This window comes from Scylla paramamosain, chromosome 12 (assembly GCF_035594125.1).
Source record: "Scylla paramamosain isolate STU-SP2022 chromosome 12, ASM3559412v1, whole genome shotgun sequence".
Taxonomy (NCBI): Eukaryota; Metazoa; Arthropoda; class Malacostraca; order Decapoda; family Portunidae; genus Scylla; species Scylla paramamosain.
This window is the reverse complement of record NC_087162.1, coordinates 1,237,501-1,247,344: the sequence shown is the minus strand read 5'-3', so window position 1 is coordinate 1,247,344 and position 9,844 is coordinate 1,237,501. Positions and strand designations below refer to the sequence as shown.

Here is a 9,844-nt window from a genome sequence, read left to right as displayed (position 1 = left end):
TGCTCCTCAAATGACACCCTAACACGCTGGCCTGGATAATGGTCAGTGTGTTGGTCAGTTCACGTCGAGGTCCTGAAGCACTCCTCGTCCCGTCCACTGTTGTCACGTCCACTCCTCAGACGCTTCTGTAAAAAAGATACTCACCTCTGCAGTGTCCCTGTGGCTAAGCTTGCATTCCTAATTAATGTGGGATAATGGGTTTCTAGTAAAATACAGTCAGTGGAATATATTATTTTATTTCTTTATATTTACAGCCAGTGTCTTTTGTCTTACGTCTGGCATTGCCGCTCAAACTAGCTAGGTATCGTATGCAGAATATCGTACACTTATTACTTACTCCTTGAGGTGTAAAATGGTAAGTGTTATTCACCTATCTTCTCATGAGTTATAAGAGCATGACTGATTTGTATTGCAACACACACACACACACACACACACACACTTATCACGTCTCCTCTCTCTCTCTCTCTCTCTCTCTCTCTCTCTCTCTCTCTCTCTCTCTCTCTCTCTCTCTGAACGACCGAACGAAATTAAAGATAACACGCTCACAGGGCCAAAACACACAAGTTTCTCGCCAGCCTTGTCCGCCAATTAGAACCAATCGTGACAAGTTTCGTCCACTCCACGGAAAACCAGAGACGTGGAGAACAGCAAAGATGGAAAGAATTTGAAGGCCAGAGAGAGAGAGAGAGAGAGAGAGAGAGAGAGAGAGAGAGAGAGAGAGAGAGAGAGAAACAGGGGAAAGATTCAGTTGTCTGTCACAGAAGAAAGACTGGGAGGCGGCCATCTCAGGGCGGAAACGCAATTACGGAGGTCCGATGGCTGGGTCCTTCAGTCCTCTCCACTATCGACCCCCTGGACCTGAGGAGAAAGAGGAGGAGGAGGAGAAGGAGGAGGAGGAGGAGGAGGAGGAGTAGGTGAAGGAGGAGGAGGACGAGGAGGAGGGAAAGGAGGAGAAAGAACAAGCGGACGACGACAATGACTGGGAGGGGAAGGGGGGAAAAGGACGAGGAGGTGAGGGAGGAAGAGGAACAATGAGAGGAAAATGACACTGACATGGTAAAGATCTAAGAAGATGGGAAGGATAAGAAAAACAGATACATATATGTGACTTCTTTAACAACAATAACAACAACAACAACAACAACAAGAGTGGAGAGTAAGAGTTAAGCACGGAGAAGAGGGAAGAGTGAAGGGGAAAAAAATATACCATAGGAAGAAAAATAGAGAAGAGGGCAACAAGTGCAGGAAGGGGACTAGCAGCATTGGATGTGAGAAGAAGAAAGACAATAAAAGTAATATTACAAAGGGGAAATAGGACGAACTATGCGGTAAAAGAGAAAAGAATAAAATGAGAGAAAAAAGATAACATTAATAAAAAGTAAAAAGGTGTGAAATACGCATTTGGTAATCAAGCGAAACAAGAAAAAAGCAGAAGTAAATACGACTGATAATTACAGGGAAACATTAATGTGGTTGGAAAAAGAAACAAAATAATAATGATTTAGAGAAAGATAAGAAAAAAAGAAAATATGAAGCTATTCATATGGGAAAAAGGGAAAAATCAACATCAAATGTAGAAAAAATACTTATAATATAAATGATACTCGTCGCTTTAAAACTGTCACTCTTTTTAATATACACTAATGTAAACTATTCTCAAATGACATGGTGATTTGACATGACATATTTGCTCAAGTTTGCTTCATATCAGCACACAGCGCCCACCCACTCCACCACCACCTCCTCCCTTCCCTCCCTGTACCTTCTGTCCTCCCTTTCCCTTTCCGCCTCCTTCCCTCTCTTCTCACCCTCCAGCTTTACCCTTGACACACCCTAACTTCCTTAGCCTCAGCCTCTCCACCTCCCGTCCTGCTCTTCCTCGCCTCGCTCCATACATTCTGTGGCTTTCCTCACCCCTGTCAACACTCACCTCACTTAACGCTCACCACACGGCCACTTCCCTCACCTCATAACTTGATATAGGTATTTTTTTCCCTATAAATAGTATATGTTTCTCTCACCTTAATCAAGAGGGATGCATGATTACGTAGTTACTGAACATGCACTTAAGGGGGGGAGAAAATTACAAGCACTTTCATGATCAAACCGCAATTGGAAAGACAGATCATAAAAGGATAACAGGTTTCAGTGCAAATAGGAGTAAGAAAACACAAAATCAGGCCACGAAAACGAAGGAAATGAGCCCCAAGGAACTTAATCGACAGGAGGAATAATTAGATCAACATCGCCATAAGAAGAAATACTACTACATAAATAAATACTACACAAATATATTCCAGCAAGGCTCCGGCCGCCGAACACGAGCCAGCTGAGTTTGACATCTGAAGAAAAGGAGAGGAGGAAAATTCACTGCTGGTAAACGACGGCGCAGGAAAAAGAGAAGGACCGCAGAGGAGCTGAGGGGAGCCAGAAGACGAGGGGCAACGCTGGAGGCGGATCGAAGAGTGCAAATGATGGGGTCGGGCGGCGAGGGAGGGAAGGAGGGAGGGAGGCGAGAGGGGGCAGCGGAGGAGGAGGAGGGTGAAAGAGGGGATCTGGTGCGAAAGAAAAAGATTCTGATCAGAGGGGCGATAGGCCGCAGGGGTGAGTGGGAGCCGACACAAAATGGAGTACAAGGGAAATGAGATGGAGAGAAAATTAGAGTGAACACGAGAAGGGAATCGAGAGAGAGAGAGAGAGAGAGAGAGAGAGAGAGAATAACATATATAAAGACTGACAGATAGACAGACAGACAGACAGAAAGACAGACAGAAAGATAGATAGACATACAGACAGAATAACAAATTCAAAACAGACATACTGACAGATAGACAAACGGACAGAGCTAGACAAGTAGACAAACAGACAAACAGACAGACAGACAAATGGACAGAGACAACCTGAATAAGAGAAAGACAGACAGAAACAGGAGCAAATTTTGAGGTGGAGAAGGAGAAAGAGAGAGAGACAGATGAATTAGTGTTTTCTTTTCTTTTTCTATTCTTTCTCTTCACTGTTATTGTTACCAGGAAGAAATACAGTTTAGTCTGACCTGGATCTGCTTCCTGTGTTCTGGGCAGCGTTGTTATCCATTAATTGCTTGGAACAGTCCTCTTTCTCCTTCCCTCTTTCTTGAGAACATTTTTCTGAAATATGATAACAATGGTAGTGTTCATAATTCATTAAATTAAACAAGAGGCTCCAAAAGATTAGACAAATTTACGGAGAGAGATGACAAGTGGATTTAGGTACATATATTTTTATACACAGACTTATACGAGTAGACCTGTCTTCTTTCATATTCCCTTATATTCTTATGTCCTCATTGCATATACATCCACCACAGTTTCCTCCCAATACCCATTACTTCCTAAGAATTAAACTCACCATACATATTATATTCCAGTTCTTATGCATTTACATCCACCACAATCTACTCCCAATATCCATTACTTCACAGGAGGTAAACTCACCATACATATTATATTCCTGTGTGCTGTATACACTGAGGGATGAAAGTCTTAAGAAAAACACATGAAGGGGAGCCGGGTAGTTTCTCAACCCTGGCAGGGAAAGAAAAGTTAACACCAAGCACCGGCTCAAGTTGCGTTCAAAAAGATGAGAGAGAGAGAGAGAGAGAGGGGAGTAAAGAGCGAGGAAGGAGTTAGAGGGGCCAGAGCCAGAGAGAGAGAGAGAGAGAGAGAGAGAGAGAGAGAGAGAGAGAGAGAGAGAGAGAGAGAAAGAGAGAGAGAGAGAGTCAATGAAGGCGAAGGAAGTGGAGTGGAGGGTGGAAAGTCCATGTTATTGACTGAAATAAGAGTATAATATCTATTGAACTTGGCTGTATCGCTCCATTCACGTGTGTGTGTGTGTGTGTGTATGTGTGTGTGTGTGTGTGTGTGTGTGTGTGTGTGTGTGTGCTGAAAGTGAACAGCTGTTGTGAGATGGATGTGAGGAAGGAGGGAGGCGCTACTGGTGAAAGAGAGAAAGGAGAAGAGAGGAGGAGGAGGAGAAAGGAGGAGGAAGAGGAGGAGGAGGAGGGGGTAGTGTTGGTGAAGAAAAGGAGGTGGGCGTGTGTGAAAAGACATGAAAGAGAGAGAGAGAGAGAGAGAGAGAGAGAGAGAGAGAGAGAGAGAGAGAGAGAGAGAGAGAGAGAGAGAGAGAGAGAGAGGAAAGATCTGAGTCGCGGAGGAGGAGAAGTAAGAAAGGAATGAAGGAATGAGAGAAGAGAACAGAAGGGAGTCGAGAGGAGAGGGAGAAAGAGAGAGCGAGAGAGGGGGCAGGGAAGCGTGGGAGGGGGGAAGGAGGGAGCGAGCGAGAACTGAAAAGAAAGCACCTTTAACATTTCCCCTTGACAATAAAACCACGCCGAAAGGAGAAAGAATACAGACGGAGAGCAAGAAAACGCAGGCGAGGATAAAAGCTGCCAACCACTACAGCGCAACGAGAAAGTCTCACTAAAACACACAAAACTCTACAAAGAACCGGAGGAAGAAGACAAAGGGAGGAAGGAAGCCTGAAGAATAGCCACCAGGCCGGACTCGCCAATGTTCTCGGTAAAGAGAGAGAGAGAGAGAGAGAGAGAGAGAGAGAGAGAGAGAGAGAGAGAGAGAGAGAGAGAGAGAGAGAGAGAGAGAGAGAGAGGAGGGGGGTGGGTGAGGGAGAGCTTGGGAACCTTCCTTGCTGGCGTCTGGGAGGGAGTGCGAGGAGAGGAGGGAGAGAGAGGAGAGAGGGAGAGGGAGGCGAGCGAGAAGGTGCCGGAGGAGAGGGGCTGCCAGAGAGAGAGAGAGAGAGAGAGAGAGAGAGAGAGAGAGAGAGGAAGGCTCTTGGGCCGGGGCAGCAGTCGATGAAGAAAATGGCGGGGAATTCACGAGGGGACGAGGGGAGTCGGGCTGACGGAGGAGGAGGAGGAGGAGGAGGAAGACGAGGAGGAGGATGAGGAAGGAGGCAAGGAGAAGGCCGGCTTGCGGAGAGGCGAGGAAAGATGGTGTTTATCGCTCCTCTTTCACTCCTCCTCTTTCTACTTAGTTACCCGTCCGCCAACCCTAAAACGCGCGTGCACACACACACACAAACACACACACACACACACACACACACACACACACACACACACACACACACACAGACACACACACGCACGCACACACACCAGCGCTGGGTCGCCTTCTGTGTCTCTTACCATGTATCGTCTGACTTTCTCTTCAGTTCCCAGACGGTAATGTGAATAAATTGGCGTGACATCAGCACGGCCTGGTCATTGTTCACCAAGAACACTTCATGACTCGTACAGAAAGTTCGTAATTAGCAAATGCCGCGTCACTGCCCTCCGTTTTAGCTATAGAGTTATTAGAAAAGTTTGATGCACCTTGTTAATGCCAACAACAGCGGGCGCAGACGTGGCGGTGGTCATCAGATTCAAAATAGAGTGAAGAAAAAATTCATAGACATATCTGGAATGGCGACTACTTTAATTGCAGAAGTTGGCGAACTATTGTAAAGTTCAGCAATATTACTACAGCACTTTAAATACTTCGTTCATAAGCTGCGGAAGAGATTGGAGGGGCTGTTACTTTTCTCGCTACAGCTGCCTGGGCGGGATGGCAGGCCAGGTCACGGTGGGTCTCGTCGCCTGAAGGAGACAGACGCAGCTCGTGGTATGAGGAATTATATAAATGTTGGTCTTTAATCACCAACGTGAGCTCAGAGACTTTTGCCTCTCCATTTCTGGATTAATTACTGGAAAAATGTAAAGATGAAAATGATTTTCACGGAATACAATGACGAGCGCAGCAATCATTAATACACAAACCCTTATCTTTCATTAATTCGCTTGAACACAAAGCAAAGCCAAAGCAACTCGTAACTATTTGTGCCTTAATTTCTACCAAAATATGTCGCTGTATGCATGTAATATAACTTCCCATTTTACTAAACAACTAAATGTTTATCAATTCAAATGTGTGCATAGTTTTAACGGAGGAACAACTATCCCTGCGGTATGCTGTTAATTCTTTTTTTTATACACGTGTTTTCTCTCACACTTCCTCTCATCGCAACGCCTCCCTGGGACTCCCTCACATCCCCTGGTCCTTGCCACATTCCCTAGGCCCGTAAACATACCTTGGCTCCTTGTAACATCCCCTGGGCCTCTGTTACTTGTCTGTCCACATGTCACATACTCTGCACCCTTGTCATATCCTTAGGATTCATGTCACATTCCTCTGTTCCCTGTCACATCATGGTCTCTGTCACATCCCCCATCATTACTGTCACCTCATCCTGACCCTCTGTCACGTCACGATATATCCCTAGTACTGTCACATCATCTTGAACTCCTGCCATGTCACTGTCACTTCTATCACATCATCCTGAGCCCATGTCACATCAACCTCATTTTATCACATTTTCACCCCACTAGTGCATTACCGTAACATCTCAAGAATCCCTTTGTTATATCATACTGTTCCTTTTATCTGAATTCATCTCCTCATATTATTCCTCCGGGTCACTTTTCACGCTCACCTTGGATACTTATCACCTTCAGGGACCTTTCCGCCACCCTGAGTTTCCCCTCGGTTTCTCCACTCACCACCATAACCACCACCACTACCACCACCATCTCCACAGCCTCCTTCTCCTTCATCTCTTTCTTCTCCTCGTTCTCCCCAACTCCTCCTGTCCCTTCTCTTCCTCCTCCTCCTCCTTCTCCCACTTCACCGCCTCCACCACCACCACCACCCATCGGAGCGGTAGCCGAGGCCCCAGTTAACCTGCCTCGAAGAAAGGGGCGCACAATGAGAGTTCGGTAATGAATTAACTTCTCCTACTTTCAAGAAACTAGGAGAAGAAAAATAGCATCTAGTTTGGGCCAAGTAAAACGCTTAGCATCATCCAATTAGTGAGTTTGTGCTATACTTTGGCAACTGGAGAGCAAAAACACTAACGTAAACGCGAAGAGGAAATTGGATGCAAAGTAACGCAGCGTCGAATATTGTTGTTATCGCAGGAGAGAGAGAGAGAGAGAGAGAGAGAGAGAGAGAGAGAGAGAGAGAGAGAGAGAGAGAGGGGGGAAGGAAAAATAATAACGTGTGAATAATGATGTTATGCTCAAGCTTCATATAACGCTGTTGATGAACACTTAAGATGATTCCAATTTTTTGAAACGAGAAAGATATTAATTTCTGAGGTGCTTAACATGAAAATATGCATAATATGGTCTGATTTTTTCTTGTATCAAAACGACATGTTGAATTACTATAATGTACTACGAGGTGGAGAAATACGAGTAAATGAACGTACTATATACTACTCATAACTTTTATAGCGTAAACGTAATTATTGACCGAATTTCATTAACACAATTCGTTCTTTGTGTATAATCTCATTTTATGACCGAAACATTTACACTCGATGTATATTGCAGCATAAAGAATGTTGATTACACACACACACACACACACACACACACACACACACACACACAAAAAAAAAAAAAAAAAAATACAGACCGCTACATAATAATGACGAATAAATACTTAATGTTGCCGGCCGAGCCACTTCCAATTTCGAAGAAGCTTAATCCTGCTGAAAATTAATGGAAACAAACATGCGAACAGTACAAATAACAAACGAGATAAATAAATTCCCGACCTCATTCCATTTAAACAACATATTAAAGAGCTTTGTCAATGGTTGCCGCGAGTCTTCGGACGGGACACTGCGCTATAATTCTCTCGTCACTTGGTCTGCTACATTATGTGTCAGCAGTTTTAGTTTCACACGCTTTAGTATTATTACAATTTTTTTCGTTCCTCTCTGCTGTGAAAATAATCCCCTCTCGTTAATCTAATTCAGTCATATTTTCATTATATGAGTGTGCTTGTGTGTGTGTGTGTGTGTGTGTGTGTGTGTGTGTGTGTGTCTGTGTGCTTAATGTTATCGTGGTTATTACAGGGAGGAAGAATGTGGAAAACTTTCTCTCCTCTTCAGTCGATCTGTCTATCTGTCTGTTTGTCTGTCTGCCTCTTTTCTCAGTCCATCTGTCTGCTTTTACTTGTTTCTCTTTGAGTGTCTGTGTTTGTGCACTTGTTTTTATGTCTGTCTGGCTGGCTGTCTGTTTATCTGTCTGCCTGTCTGTTCGTTTGCCTGAGATACACACCCACCCACCCACCGAAGCACCGCGCCCCCACCTCACACACACACACACACACGCACACACACACACACACACACACACACAGGCACCCTCTCTCTCTCTCTCTCTCTCTCTCTCTCTCTCTCTCTCTCTCTAGCAACGATGCCTTTACCTCCTCTTCCTCCAGCTTCCATTTCACCCTCTGACTAATATATTATCTTTTCCCTACTTTAAGCCTAAAATTCCACCCTTCACACTACCCATATACCTTCGAGGGAGGGAAGATTATGGGCGAAATATCCACTGCACTTTGAATAATACTGCTTCTGGCGTACTCATGAAGAAGTGGTAATTCATGAGGTATTCTTCACCCTCCAGGAACTTTACGTGCACCGGAGGCAGGCTGAGTAAAGGTCACTGCGTCTGAACTTTGACTAAGACACTTAATCTTTATGCAAATGCCCTGAAGAGTCATTATCCCTTCCAGAAAGAAGCTCGCGCCTCCAAAACTAACTTACGACGTTTGGAACTGGCACGCGTGGTAGGTAGGTAAGAGGGAAAAGAGAGAGAGAGAGAGAGAGAGAGAGAGAGAGAGAGAGAGAGAGAGAGAGAGAGAGAGAGAGAGAGAGAGGAAATGCCAAACACAAGGAAAGAAAACGCACGAAAACAGACTAAATAACACTGGATAAGGAAGAAAAGAGAAATGAGAGAGAGAGAGAGAGAGAGAGAGAGAGAGAGAGAGAGAGAGAGAGAGAGAGAGAGAGAGAGAGAGAGAGAGCTTGGGGACTGCTGTCAGAGAAAAGGCGGAGCAGGAATAGTGGTGGCGGCGATGGTGGTGGTGGTGGTCGCCTTGCTGGAGTATTGAATCGCCATATAATTAAGAGGAACTTCATTTGCATCCAGGTCTCCTTCTGTCCGTCGTATCAAAATATGTCGTCTAATTAAGGGTCTAACGTGATTAATTACTCTAATTTCTCTTATCAGATAAATAGGGCAGCTCCTGTGATTTACCTCAGCCACTGCGAGGAGAAATATAGGCCGCATTTCCATCTCACCATTGACTTAGATGTATTTCCCTTCACCACCGACGTGCCGCTATTCATTATATGCCTAAGTAACTGTAGGTCTGTGTGTTTTTTCTGTGAGTGAGGCGTCTGGAAGGGAAATGTGGTTGGAATACATGTGGGAATTTGTAAGTAATTTGTAAGTTGCGTAAGTAGTGAACGAGTACTGTTACTGTGGTTGTTCTTTGTCACTGTCGTCATCACTATCATTCTTACTACCTAACTATAATATATAGTTAACAGCATCACCATTCACCATTAGTATAAACCCACAGTATAAAACCACCATCATCTCTTGTCACAATCACTGTTTCTACTGTTACTTCAGCTTTATAGAACCACAAGTATCGTTACTCACTATTAATTCTAGTAATTTCTACGCTACTGTATGTTCAGTGTACAACCGATACCAGTATCTCTACTCACCCTCAGTAGTTGGTATAACAGTCACGACAGTACAACTTGATATTTAAGCTGCTACGCTGCCCACCTAACCTTGCCCGGCCCACGCTCGTGTTCCTGCAGCCTGTCCAGTCTCCCAGCGCCAACTTCAAGATAACATGCACCACTCTCGACTTCCCTGATCTGACCACTGACCTGACTCGGCTTGACACCACTTGCTTACTTGTTCTCCTGTTAA

The 9,844-nt window shown here is 44.7% G+C and overlaps 1 long non-coding RNA gene across 1 annotated transcript in view; it reads right to left on the bottom strand.

Annotated features, from left to right (window-relative positions):
- Positions 1–219: 219 nt before the first annotated feature.
- Positions 220–9,844, bottom strand: part of LOC135105379 (uncharacterized) — a 32,131-nt gene continuing 22,506 nt past the window's right edge. Inside the window, exon 4 of the long non-coding RNA XR_010270820.1 lies at positions 220–3,149. This is a non-coding gene — a long non-coding RNA (uncharacterized LOC135105379). The remainder of the gene's footprint in view (positions 3,150–9,844) is intronic.